The following is a 14,389-nucleotide window of genomic DNA, read 5'->3' as shown; positions in this document are numbered from 1 at the left end:
AGGCTTCCCTGGTGGTGCAGTGGTTAAGAATCCGCCTGCCAACGCAGGGGACACAGGTTCGAGCCCTGGTCCGGGAATATCCTACATGCCGTGGAGCAACTACCTGTGCACCACAACTACTGAGCCTGCGCTCTAGAGCCCACGAGCCACAACTACTGAAGCCCATGTGCCACAACTACTGAAGCCCGCGCGCCTAGAGCCCATGCTCTGCAACAAGAGAAGCCACCACAATGAGAAGCCCGCACACTGCAACGAAGAGTAGCCCCCACTCGCTGCAACTAGAGAAAGCCCACGTGCAGCAACAAAGACCCAAAACAGCCAAAAAAATAAATAAATAAAATAAATTTATTAAAAAAAAACTATAAACCACTTCAAATTACAGAAAAATACTCCCCTCATTAGAGACATAGGACTGAAAGATTAGACAATAGGAAAAGAAGACTCTCCTGAGTACAGAAAGATCTATCCTTCATAAATTGGGTTATATCTATCAATATGCTCTCCAACCTAACACTGAGAAGAGTCCTCCAGCATCTAAGTGTAGTGAGGAGGATGAAGGTAGCTTACTCACTCTGACAAGAATGAGCAACACCATCCCTACACAAGTCCCTCTTCTGTCAAGGTAAGAAAACCAAAAACCTCAATAATAGCACAGGGCCAAGATGAAGCTTGTGCACCATAAGAAAGAGGAGCACTGCCATAAAGAGGAAGAGAGAAAGCTTGCTCCTATAATGGGCTTATACTCGGAATCAGGAGAAAAACTTAGAAATTATCTAATTTACCAATTGAAAAAGAAAAAGGAAAAATAAAAATGCAGCCTCTGAAAGCAAGAGATGAGAAGGAAAAAAACAGCTAAGATTAAAAAGGAAACTGAAGAAGAAAAAACTGGAAGGGAATTCAAACATATAGTATTGGGTTGGCCAAAAGGTTCGTTTGGGTTTTTCCATAAGATGTTATGCAAAAACTGGAATGAACTTGGGCCAACCCAATATTAGACAAACTCTATAAAAGAGGCAAAAGAGAGAAGTACAGAAGCTGGAAAAGAATCTCATTAACATTTTAGCATATACACATGAGGTGATCTCCAAACATGGAAGAAAAAGAACCAAGATGAAAACAATGCATACTGATTGATAGAAAGGACAAAGAACACAGATCTAACCTACAAATAACTGGCATTTCTGAATTGAAATCATACGCAAACATATCATTGAAAAATTTTTCCTGATCTGGGTAAAAGAAAGATTAAAGAGATTTACTTCTATAAATTGAGTGGACTCACTATGTTTGAGAAAACTGCTAGAAGGAAACCTATGCCTACAGGTAGTCTATGCAACATCTTTATTTAAAGAACAAAAAGGAAAACAAAAATGCAGGCAGAAAAAAACAGTTTACCTACAAAGGAACAAAAATCAGTGTAGCCTCAGCCATCTCTTCCACAGCAAGGAAAACCGGAAGATGATAGAGCAATGTCTAAACAGCTGAGGACCTGTGACTTATAATTTTATATCTTACCACCTATAACAGGGTTAAGCACACAGCAAATATTAAGTAAAAATTGTAAGGAACAAAAGAAAAATTCAAAATTTTAAATGAATTTATTTTACATATCTCTACCTCTTTATAGCACCTTTCTTCAACTAAACTTTTAAGCCTATTCATCAGTTGGATCTTTTCCCATTCAAACAACAGATTTATATGACATCTAACCTTTCTGATACCGGTGTCATTACTTTTATAAGAAGATTATCATTTTTTTTTACATAAACCAAGACTTCTCTGCATGCACATGAGAGAAATTGTTCCTCTGACAGTGATGATTTGAACTGATCCACCAGCTCAAACTCTTTTGCTGCCTTTGAACAGTGGGACTTGTAGAACTAACTCTAGTCAGCACATATACTAATTAGACCAGAACCAGGAACTAAAGGCTTATGACCTTGGCCAAAGATATTCAACAAATAAGAAGGTACAAAAAGATCAACACTGTATCAGAGGTTATGGACTCAGTGCTGGTCTAAATAGTCTGAATATATGATAGAGCAATGTGTTTTTAAAATATATTACCAAGTGTCATTATTTTTTGGAAAAAAAAAGCTGTTGGACTTTTTTGTAATGGAAGAGACAATCCCTTTAAATTTTTCTTCTTGCAAAGTCTTCATTAAAGGCTAGATTAATGTGCCTTCTTATTTCCACAAGCTTTTCATTCATTCACTCAGCACCTACAATATCCTAGCACTTGCTATGTGTGTGTCCTCAGAGGAAGAAGTGTCAAACTTTTTCTGGGAAAATCAGAGAAGACTCCAAAAAAACAGTGAGTCTGGAAAACGCAGAACTGAATTTTGAAATTTGAATAAGGGCCTAACAAGTGGAGACAAAAGCATGTCAAAAAGATGGAAGAGCTCCAGCAAGACAGGGCCTGAAAAGAATATGCTAGGTTAAAAGGAAAAAAAAAAGGCAGTAGTTGAAGCATAGGTTGTATAAAGTATGGGCAGATAAGGTCCAATGGTTCCCAACATCAGGAGGAACCACTCTTGAAGGGGTTGTTTGGAAATGAGTAGGACCAAACTGGGTTGTCACAAAGGGGGGGTGGAGGTTGTAGTTTGCTATTGCCCTTTAGTGCTCAGGGACCAAGTATGATAAGCATCCTGCAATGTATGGAACAGTTCCATAAAAATGGCAGTTGAGCCCCCTTTGAGAAAAAATGAGAAGTAGGCTTAACAAGGTTGGAGAACTTAACCCTAGGGTTTCTTAGTATGACTCTGCATGCATACCTTTGAAATCTGTGATCACAATGTGCATTTCACTCACTAAACACTTCCAAGGAAGCTGTTTTTCCTCAGCAAGTGATATGTTTCCTTCTTTCCTCTGACCATCATGAAGCTCAGAACTCAGTCTGTATCCCACCACTAACAATTATACAACTGGTCACAGTATGTATTTGAGTATAATGCACCCCAACCTCACCTTTCTATTCAAGCTTCATATTTTCATGACTGATTTACCTTTATTTTGTATGTTTTTATATTATATATAGTTTATAATCTACTGTAAATACTTTTAGGACAAAATAGGGTATAAATTTTAAAATATAAGCAACAGAAGTAAAATGGAAAACAGAAAATAGAAAACTAGATAGTAAGATAGGGAAAAAAATATATCCAGCCCCCAGAATCATCCTGGGAGCACTTTAAGAGACTTTTTTAAAAGATTGTAATACATGATCTTTGCCCTCAACAGTTTGCAATCAAATTTATAAGAAAAGATTCAAACTGAAAAGAACATTAGAGAATAAAAGACAGTAAAAATTAGTGATAAATTGTACAACCACTGTCTAAAGAATTACTACGGATTAAATAATCATTATAATAGCATGTATTCAGCTCTTACTATGTACCAAAACTATAGTAACTTGTTAAATCCTCACAGCAACCCTATGAGGTAGTCACTGTGATTTTCTCCATTTTACAGATGAGGAAATTGGGACAGAGAGGTTAAGCAAATTGTCCAAGGTAACAGCTGTTAAATGTGGCAGTTTGACCTAAGGCAGTCAGTCTGGAACCAGAGCCTCTGCTCTAGAAGAGTTACATTTCAGATAATCCTAGAAGTATAAAAGGATACTGAAAGGCAGAGATGCTACAAAAAAATGATGAGGAGTGGGGGCAGTCAGTGAATCTAGGAACAGGTTGAAATGAGGCAGAGTAGACAGGTAAAGAGCCTAACTAGAGAGTGTTAGGAATATTAAGGAATATAGGAATACTGGGGGTGGGAAGGGGGGGGGGGGGGTGGAGCAGTTTCTAAATCACCTTAAAACTCTAAAGAGATTCTATTTAAAACAGTGGACAACAGGAAACTATTGTAAGTTCTTGAACTCAAAAGAGATGATTAAAAAGTTTTTCTCGAAAAGCTATTACATGACAGTGATATGAAATAACCCTAACTTCAAAGCTAAATTCATATTAGTAAATACTCTTTCTGGGTCCTATAAACCTACAAGATCAAGCACTTTAAGGCCTGGGGTGCCAGGTACATTAGAGGAGCCTCTGGCTCTGCATCGTTTTCAGCTGCCTCTCCCTAACCTGGATGCTTTTACGTAGGGTTTCTTCTCTGTTTCCCTACTTTCCAGTTGTTTTATACCCAGCTGCACTTGGCCCCTGAAGACATTTGTTAATCACCAAATAATCTCGAGGCCATTTTGTTGTTGTTATGGTTCCCTGAGCATGTTTAAAACAGTTTCAAACACTGCCTCTAGGGTCCCAAACACGTCTCTAGGCTTCAAAGATATTAATAACCAAATCAAGCCCAGTCTTAAGGAAACTACTTATATAAACTTTACCCTACTTGTTTTTCCTAAGGGGTTGCTTATCATTCTCAGAAACTTAAAAGCATAATCTTGTAACATTCTATTGTATATCCAATGAATCCAGTTTAGAACCAGTGAAAAGACTGTTTCCACTAGTTTCAATTAAAATATCAATTTTTAAACCTTGTAATTGCAAGACTTTAATTTGACTTTCTCAATACTCAACTTTTTTTTTTGGCCAAGTTTTCATTTTGTAAATGTCTCCTCTTGTCCATATTTGACCCTTCAGAAGCAAGGAGGATTCTACGCAGGATTCTAAAAATGTAATTTAACATTACATAGGGCCTATGCCTTCCACTTCTAAAAAGTATAAACTAAGCTTTTGCCACTTAAGAGTGAGGCCATTGTCGAAATGTAATTTTTGAAACGTTATAAACATGATTCATACAAAGTGAGCCTGTGGCAAAGATTAACTGAACTCATAATGAAGGAGCAAGCTCAATGGTAAAAATTATAAAAATCTTGGAAATAGGGCAATAACACAATAATCATCAGTAGTATTTTTTTCTCCCAGTCAGAAATAATTTGCTCCATTAGACAAAAAGAAAAAAAAAGTAACTGCAAAGCCTGGGCCCTAATCGATACTATGTCAAGCAAAAGTATAGTCTCCTAGATAATTAATTGATTCTCAGGTGGGCCTATTAGACACGGCTCTATTTTGACTTTGAAAAGACATGTAGCTATCCTTTCGCCTTGTCAGAGATGTTTATAATTTCTACCATCATAAAAGTTTGTTTCTACAAATCAGTTAACTATTCCTTTATCCCACCCACCCCCCATTCGTGATTTCAAATGCTGAGTAGATACGTTATTTGGAAGAAAAACTCCTAATTCTTAATGATTAGAAACTCCTTCAAGTTAAGTGGCACTTAACCACTGGAATCACCAGTAACTTCATATCCTCTGTTTCAAGGTTACGAGGCAAAGAATTTCTGTCTCGGTACAGGCTTTAAACACAGGTCTGTAACTACCTAAATCGAGGGTGAGGTCTCCATGGTGGCCCAGGAGTGCGATCCACACCCGCCAGCGGCTCGCCCCGCGCAGCGGCTCCAGCGCGACCCGGCCTGCATTTCACGGGCGGGAGCCCCGCTTCCCCGGCCTTTTGTTCGGGGCTGGGCTGTTTCCCGCCCACCCGCGCCCGCCCTTCCTCTCTATCCCGGCAGTGGGCTGAGGACCGTGCGGAAAACAGAGCCGGAAAGAGACGGCCGGCAAAGGTTGTGGGAATACTCACCCCGCTCCGCTCGGCCCCTGACCCTGCCGCCCAGCCCAGAGTGGGCGGGGCGACGGGGTGGGAGGAGGGGAGCCGGGGAGAGGGACCCTTCACCCTGCGAGCTACCGCCAAGCCAGCGGTCGCGGGGAGGGGAGCAACGGGCCACCAGGGTCCAAGAGGGCGGTGGCAGAGGAGCAGAGCCAGCCAGCAGGGACGCCCACTAGTAAGACCGCTCTCTACCCATCCCTCAGCCTCCGTCGCCAGAGGCGACCCAATCGGAGCATGCGCACTGGACCTCCCGCACACCCTAGGAGTAGGCTCGCGCGGGCGGCTGACGTCGTGGGCCTCGTGCGTGGGGCGGGGGCCGGAGGGCGTGACCTCCCTGCAGTTTGCTACGGCAGCCGCCGAGGCCCCGCCCCGCACCTCAGCAGCCTAAAGAACCGAACAGCGGCTGTTCCCTCAGCGCATCACAAAGGCGGCGCATTGAGGGAGAGGAGGGGTTGCGAGCGGTTTCGAGAGTCACTGCATACTCTCCTCTAACAAACAGCCAAGTATCTGGAAAATAAAAGGATGACCAATGGTGAAAGGTAGGCCAAGAACGGAGTTGAACCGTTTAGTGCCCCTAGAACGTCTCTCGGGGGTTCGAGAACCGTGCCGGCTCTCATAACGCAAGCTGCAAAATTACTGTGAACACAATTAAGCACAAGCACCATCCCCTTTGAAACTTAAGGACCGAGGCAAAAGTTAGGGATTCGGGAATTGGCAATAGTACCATCTGTGTCACAAAGCTCAGGAAAAAAAAAAATCTAGCAGGAGAATTAAATTGGGAAAAGGGATAATGAAAAGACTAGAAAAAGATGTAGGAGTAACAGGGGTGACCAGCTGAAATACTGAAAATGCAACGGTAGACATCTAAGGGAAAACTAGCATCTGCTCCTTTTAACACAACAGAATTAAATTTGTGTCAAAAGAAAAGAGTAAACACAGGCAAAGAAGTGAAAGAAAATCTGCCTTCAAACATGCAGGGCATGGTTTTGATCTTGTACGACAGTTATGTAAGATGTCACCACTGGAGAAAGCTAGGTGTTGGGTACTCAGGACTCTATGTACTATTTTTGCAATTTCCTGTGAGCCTATAATTATTTAAAAGTAAAAGGGTCTGAAAATGGGACAACACTGATCAGTAGTGACCAAGGGAAAGGAATGACTAAAAAGGGGCTTGAGGAAATTTTGAGGGGTAATGGAACTGTTCTATGTTCTATATCTTTGTTTGCCAAAACTCATAAAAGGGATAGATTTTACTGCATGTAAAATAGTTTAAAACTCAATTTTAAAAAAGATTCTGCTAGTAAAGATGAACTGTCCTAACATGTTTGAGCAACTATAGATATAAATTAATCAGATAGCTGCCAACTAAAATTATCCACTTGCTTTTTTAAAAATCACAGGGCAGTGAGAATTTCAGTGGGTTGGTGTCTCCAACTTTAAGCAGTTATCTTTAAAACATACAGCTTTATGGGAATTCCCTGGCGGTCCAGTGGTTAGGACTCTGTGCTTTCACTGCCCTGACCCAGGTTCAGGGAAATAAGATCCCGCAAGCTGTGCGGCAGGGCCAAACAATAAAAATAAGTAAAAACATAAAGCTTTAATACAAAGATAAGAATGTGTTGCTTTACATTGTGTTCAGTAATTTACAAACATTTTTCATGCATTAACAACAACACACCATGTTAACAAAATTTTTTTTTGCATTTGAGATGTTTTTAATTTTCATAATTCACCTGCCAAAACCAAAGAAACTAAAAGTAAATCAGGTAGCTTCCAGGCAAGGGATAGTACTGGCAGTCCGTACACTACAGAGTACTTTAGTGCAGAGTCTGTCATCAGTGCCTACCCAGCCTCGAGCAGGGCTCCTCACTAGTAATGAGCATTAGAATAAAACAATGAGTTAATCACAAAAAGAGAGAAAGGAAGGTATAAAATTTACTGAGCACCTACCACAAACCAGAAGCTTATGTTTAGTTTAATCTTATAATAACCACATGAGATACCCATTTTATCGATATGAAACTGAGACTAAGGGTAATGATCTATGAATCATTAATCATTTTCATTCCTTATTTTATTGGATTTCTCTGTTTCATTTGGACATGTTGATCACTTCTTAAAAAAGTCTTGCTTCCCTTAGCTTCCATAAAACCATAATCCCTTGATTCTCCTTCCAGCTCCCTGACCATTCTTTTTTTCACCCTCACAGGCTTCTGTTTGTCCATTCCACTTTAAATGTCCATGTTTCCCACAGGGCCTCGTAGAAGTTGAGACTTCTGGCTTTTCGTTTATTTTATTTTGCTGAGACACTGTAAAGTGGGAGGAAAAAAAAAAAGAATCCAAAATAAGGTTATACAAACTGTATTATATTTAGTGTTTTCCTTTAATCAATGAATACTTTTATACATATTCTTTCTGCTCATATCCTCTGGGCCATACCAAGATACAAGGAAAGTAGGAAAGGCATTCTCTAGCTAGGTAGCCAAGGGCTCAGTCAAACCTTGACAAAGTGGGATTGTTTTATAAAAATGAAGAAGGGGAAAGTAGATACAGGGGGAGAATAGCTATCTCTGCTGCAGCCTGTGGTAGGCAGATGTCCTCTTCCACCTTACAGGAGGTCCTCGGGAAAAGGTAAATTACATAAAAGAAAGACTTAGAGGAGCTAATCTGATTGGACGACAGAGATAAGAAATTTATCTTGAAGCTCTGTGTACATAGCACTTACCTTAAAGAATGAGAGAAAAAAAACTGTAGTTGGCAAAACTATAGAGACAGTAAAAAAATTGGTGGTTGCCACAGTTTATCCATTCATCTGGGAAGGACATTTAGGTTATTTTCAGCTTTTGGCTATTATAAATAAAGCTGGTATGAATAATTATGGAATATTTTAGTGAATTTTGATATTTACTCCATTTTCTAATATTCTTGGTTGGACATTTTTATCTTTTAAACATTTGAGGACATTTGGGAATTATAACTTGTGTTTTAAATTTGTCAGGGAAATTCACTGTTCTAAAGGGATCACTCTGGCAGTGATCTCATATTTTCCAGGTTACTTGTCTTATTCCACTGGAATTGGTTGGGATGGCCCTATGTTCTTTCATTTTTGAAGGGGGGTGGTATTGAAAAAACTATGCACGTCTATAACATATTCTTCTGGGTTATTAGATTCTAGCCTTATTCATTGTCTTTGACCTATTTTGCTGTTCTTTGTAAGTCATGGGTAATTGATAAGTATGTAACTCCTGTCCTTCCGGTAGTGATTTTATTTGTCCCATCCTACCCATGGAAAAATCAGTGCTGTCCCATTTTGCCTGGTTCTCTCATATTATATGAGTAAAATAAATTCTTTTACACGTGCCCTTTTTTATTTTTATTTTATTTTATTTTTTAATCAGTCATCAATTTTATACACATCAGTGTATACATGTCAATCCCAATCGCCCAATTCAGCACACCACCATCCCCACCCAACTGCGGTTTTCCCCCCTTGGTGTCCATACGTTTGTTCTCTACATCTCTGTCTCAACTTCTGCCCTGCAAACTGGTTCATCTGTACCATTTTTCTAGGTTCTACATACATGCGTTAATATCTGGTATTTGTTTTTCTCTTTCTGACTTCACTCTGTATGACAGTCTCTAGATCCATCCACGTCTCAACAAATGACTCAATTTCGTTCCTTTTTATGGCTGAGTAATATTCCATTGTATATATGTACCACATCTTCTTTATCCATTTGTCTGTCGATGGGCATTTAGGTTGCTTCCATGACTTAGCTATTGTAAAGAGTGCTGCAATGAACATTGGGGTGCATGTGTCTTTTTGAATTACGGTTTTCTCTGGGTATATGCCCAGTAGTGGGATTGCTGGATCATATGGTAATTCTATTTTTAGTTTTTTAAGGAACCTCCATATTATTCTCCATAGTGGCTGTATCAATTTACATTCCCACCAACAGTGCAAGAGGGTTCCCTTTTCTCCACACCCTCTCCAGCATTGGTTGTTTGTAAATTTTCTAATGATGCCCAGTCTAACTAGTGTGAGGTGATACCTCATTGTAGTTTTGATTTGCATTTCCCTAATAATTAGCGATGTTGAACATCTTTTCATGTGCTTCTTGGCCATCTGTATGTCTTCTTTGGAGAAATGTCTATTTAGGTCTTCTGCCCATTTTTGGATTGGGTTGTTTGTTTCTTTAATATTGAGCTGCATAAGCTGTTTATATATTTTGGAGATGAATCCTTTCTCCGTTGATTCGTTTGCAAATATTTTCTCCCATTCTGAGAGTTGTCTTTTCGTCTTGTTTATGGTTTCCTTTGCTGTGCAAAAGCTTTGAAGTTTCATTAGGTCCCACTTGTTTATTTTTGTTTTTATTTCCATTACTCTAGGAGGTGGATCAAAAAAGATCTTGCTGTGATTTATGTCAAAGAGTGTTCTTCCTATGTTTTCCTCTAAGAGTTTTATAGTGTCCAGTCTTACATTTAGGTCTCTAATCCATTTTGAGTTTATTTTTGTGTATGGTGTTAGGGAGTATTCTAATTTCATTCTTTAACATGTAGCTGTCCAGTTTTCCCAGCACCACTTATTGAAGAGACTGTCTTTTCTCTATTGTATATCTTTGCCTCCTTTGTCATAGATTAGTTGACCATAGGTGCATGGGTTTATCTCTGGGCTTTCTATCTTGTTCCATTGATCTTGGTTCTGTTTTTGTGCCAGTACCATATTGTCTTGATTACTGTAGCTTTGTAGTATAGTCTGAAGTCAGGGAGTCTGATTCCTCCAGCTCCGTTTTTTTCCCTCAAGACTGCTTTGGCTATTCGGGGTCCTCTGTGTCTCCATACAAATTTTAAGATTTTTTGTTCTAGTTTCGTAAAAAATGCCATTGGTAATTTGATAGGGATTGCATTGAATCTGTAGATTGCTTTGGGTAGTATAGTCATTTTCACACTATTGATTCTTCCAATCCAAGAACATGGTATATCTCTCCATCTGTTGATATCATCTTTAATTTCTTTCATGAGTGTTTTATAGTTTTCTGCATACAGGTCTTTTGTCTCCCTAGGTAGGTTTATTCCTAGGTATTTTATTCTTTTTGTTGCAGTGGTAAATGGGAGTGTTTCCATAATTTCTCTTTCAGATTTTTCATCATTAGTGTATAGGAATGCAAGAGATTTCTGTGCATTAATTTTGTATCCTGCAAATTTACCAAATTCACTGATTAGCTCTAGTAGTTTTCTGGTGGCATTTTTAGGATTCTCTATGTATACTATCATGTCATCTGCAAACAGTGACAGCTTTACTTCTTCTTTTCCAATTTGGATTCCTTTTATTTCTTTTTCTTCTCTGATTCCCTTGGCTAGGACTTCCAAAGCTATGTTGAATAATAGTGGTGAGTGTGGACATCCTTGTCTCGTTCCTGATCTTAGAGGAAATGCTTTCAGTTTTTCACCATTGAGAATGATGTTTGCTGTGGGTTTGTCATATATGGCCTTTATTATGTTGAGGTAGGTTCCCTCTATGCCCACTTTCTGGAGAGTTTTTATCATAAATCGGTATTGAATTTTGTCAAAAGCTTTTTCTGCATCTATTGAGATGATCATATGGTTTTTATTCTTCATTTTGTTAATATGGTGTATCACATTGATTGATTTGCGTATATTGAAGAATCCTTGCATCCCTGGGATAAATCCCACTTGATCGTGGTGTATGATCCTTTTAATGTGTTGTTGGATTCTGTTTGCTAGTATTTTGTTGAGGATTTTTGCATCTATATTCATCAGTGATATTGGTCTGTAATTTTCTTTTTTTGTAGTATCTCTCTCTGATTTTGGTATCAGGGTGGCCTCATAGAATGAGTTTGGGAGTGTTCCTTCCTCTGCAATTTTTTGGAAGAGTTTGAGAAGGACGGGTGTTAGCTCTTCTCTAAATATTTGATAGAATTCACCTGTGAAGCCATCTGGTCCTGGACTTTTGTTTGTTGGAAGATTTTTAATCACAGTTTCAATTTCATTACTTGTGATTGGTCTGTTCATATTTTCTGTTTCTTCCTGGTTCAGTCTTGGAAGGTTATATGTTTCTAAGAATTTGTCCATTTCTTCCAGGTTGTCCATTTTATTGGCATAGAGTTGCTTGTAGTAGTCTCTTAGGATGCTTTGTATTTCTGCGGTGTCTGTTGTAACTTCTCCTTTTTCATTTCTAATTTTATTGATTTGAGTCCTCTCCCTCTTTTTCTTGATGAGTCTGGCTAATGGCTTATCAATGTTGTTTATCTTCTCAAAAGAACCAGCTTTTAGTTTTATTGATCTTTGCTATTGTTTTCTTTGTTTCTGTTTCATTTATTTCCGCTCTGATCTTTATGGTTTCTTTCCTTCTGCTAACTTTGGGTTTTGTTTGTTCTTCTTTCTCTAGTTCCTTTAGGTGTAAGGTTAGATTGTTTACTTGAGATTTTTCTTGTTTCTTTACGTAGGCTTGTATAGCTATAAACTTCCCTCTTAGAACTGCTTTACTGCCTCCCATAGGTTTTGGATTGTCGTATTTTCATTGTAATTTGTCTCTAGGTATTTTCTGATCTCCTCTTTGATTTCTTCAGTGATCTCTTGGTTATTTAGTAATGTATTGTTTAGCCTCCATGTGTTTGTGCTTTTCACGTTTTTTTCCCTGTAATTCATTTCTAATCTCATAGTGTTGTGGTCATAAAAGATGCTTGATATGATTTCAATTTTCTTAAATTTACTGAGGCTTGATTTGTGACCCAAGATGTGATCTATCCTGGAGAATGTTCTGTGCACGCTTGAGAAGAAAGTGTAATCTGCTGTTTTTGGATGGAATGTCCTATAAATATCAATTAAATCTATCTGGTCTATTGTGTCATTTAAAGCTTCTGTTTCCTTATTTAGATGATCTGTCCATTGGTGTATGTGAGGTGTTAAAGTCCCCCACTATTATTGTGTTACTGTCGATTTCCTCTTTTTTAGCTGTTAGCAGTTGCCTTATGTATTGAGGTGCTCCTATGTTGGGTGCATATATATTTATAATTGTTACATCTTCTTCTTGGATTGATCCCTTTATCATTATGTAGTGTCCTTCCTTGTCCCTTGTAACATTATTTATTTTAAAGTCTATTATATCTGATATGAGTATAGCTACTCCAGCTTTCTTTTGATTTCCATTTGCATGGAATATCTTTTTCCATCCCCTCACTTTCAGTCTGTATGTATCCCTAGGTCTGAAGTGGGTCTCTTGTAGACAGCATAAACGTGGGTTTCGTTTTTGTATCCATTCAGCAAGCCTGTGTCTTTTGGTTGGAGCATTTAATCCATTCATGTTTAAGGTAATTATCGATGTGTATGTTCCTATGACCATTTTCTTAATTGTTTTGGGTTTGTTTTTGTAGGTCCTTTTCTTCTCTTGTGTTTCCCACTTAGAGAAGTTCCTTTAGCATTTGTTGTAGAGCTGGTTTGGTGGTGCTGAATTCTCTTAGCTTTTGCTTGTCTGTAAAGCTTTTGATTTCTCCATCAAATCTAAATGAGATCCTTGCCGGGTAGAGTAATCTTGGTTGTAGGTTCTTCCCTTTCATCACTTTAAGTATATCATGCCACTCCCTTCTGGCTTGTAGAGTTTCTGCTGAGAAATCAGCTGTTAACCTTATGGGAGTTCCCTTGTATATTATTTGTTGTTTTTCCCTTGCTGCTTTCAATAATTTTTCTTTGTCTTTAATTTTTGCCACTTTGATTACTATGTGTCTCGGCGTATTTCTCCTTGGGTTTATCCTGTATGGGACTCTCTGCGCTTCCTGGACTTGGGTGGCTATTTCCTTTCCCATGTTAGGGAAGTTTTCGACTATAATCTCTTCAAATATTTTCTCTGGTCCTTTCTCTCTCTCTTCTCCTTCTGGGACCCCTATAATGCGAATGTTGTTGCGTTTAATGTTGTCCCAGAGGTCTCTTAGGCTGTCTTCATTTCTTTTCATTCTTTTTTCTTTATTCTGTTCCGCAGCAGTGAATTCCACCATTCTGTCTTCCAGGTCACTTATCCGTTCTTCTGCCTCAGTTATTCTGCTATTGATTCCTTCTAGTGTAGTTTTCATTTCAGTTATTGTATTGTTCATCTCTCTTTGTTTGTTCTTTAATTCTTCTAGGTCTTTGTTAAACATATCTTGCATCTTCTCAGTCTTTGCCTCCATTCTTATTCCGAGGTCCTGGATCATCTTCACTATCATTATTCTGAATTCTTTTTCTGGAAGGTTGCCTATCTCTACTTCATTTAGTTGTTTTTCTGGGGTTTTATCTTGTTCCTTCATCTGGTATATAGCCCTCTGCCTTTTCATCTTGTCTATCTTTCTGTGAATGTGGTTTTTGTTCCACAGGCTGCAGGACTGTAATTTTTCTAGCTTCTGCTGTCTGCCCTCTGGTGGTTGAGGCTATCTAAGAGGTTTGATGGGAGGCTCTGGTGGTGGGTAGACCCTTTTTTATATCTGTATGAAAGTCATGATTTTATCTTTTTCTGAAAATTATATTTTAATAGGGCCTGGCAATTTGTACCCAAAAACCTCATAGGGATAAGTTCTCACTGTGGACTTTTAGTCCCAAGTCTCAGTGAAGTGTCCAGGACCCTGAAGGGAAAGTCAATCCAGGGTCTTTGGAGGCATAAGAGGACAGCTGCCCCAGGGAAACCAAAATCTTGACCAACACATAGTGTGAGGGCCAAGAAGACATAAATGAGAAAGTAGATCAATAGCAAATTATTTGTGATAAAAGAATGCACAACA

At 38.7% G+C, this 14,389-nt stretch overlaps 1 protein-coding gene across 3 annotated transcripts in view; it reads right to left on the bottom strand.

Annotated features, from left to right (window-relative positions):
• Positions 1–5,642, bottom strand: part of ATG10 (autophagy related 10) — a 231,388-nt gene extending 225,746 nt beyond the window's left edge. The window contains exon 1 of one of the 3 annotated variants that reach the window (XM_036849389.1): positions 5,595–5,642. The gene's annotated coding sequence lies outside the window, so the exon portion shown is untranslated. The other 2 variants (XM_036849390.1, XM_036849388.1) reach the window with 2 other exon arrangements.
• Positions 5,643–14,389: the final 8,747 nt, after the last annotated feature.

The sequence above is a fragment of the Balaenoptera musculus genome, chromosome 3, assembly GCF_009873245.2.
Source record: "Balaenoptera musculus isolate JJ_BM4_2016_0621 chromosome 3, mBalMus1.pri.v3, whole genome shotgun sequence".
Taxonomy (NCBI): domain Eukaryota; kingdom Metazoa; phylum Chordata; class Mammalia; order Artiodactyla; family Balaenopteridae; genus Balaenoptera; species Balaenoptera musculus.
Note: the sequence above shows the minus strand (reverse complement) of the source record. Positions and strands in the feature narration are given on the sequence as shown.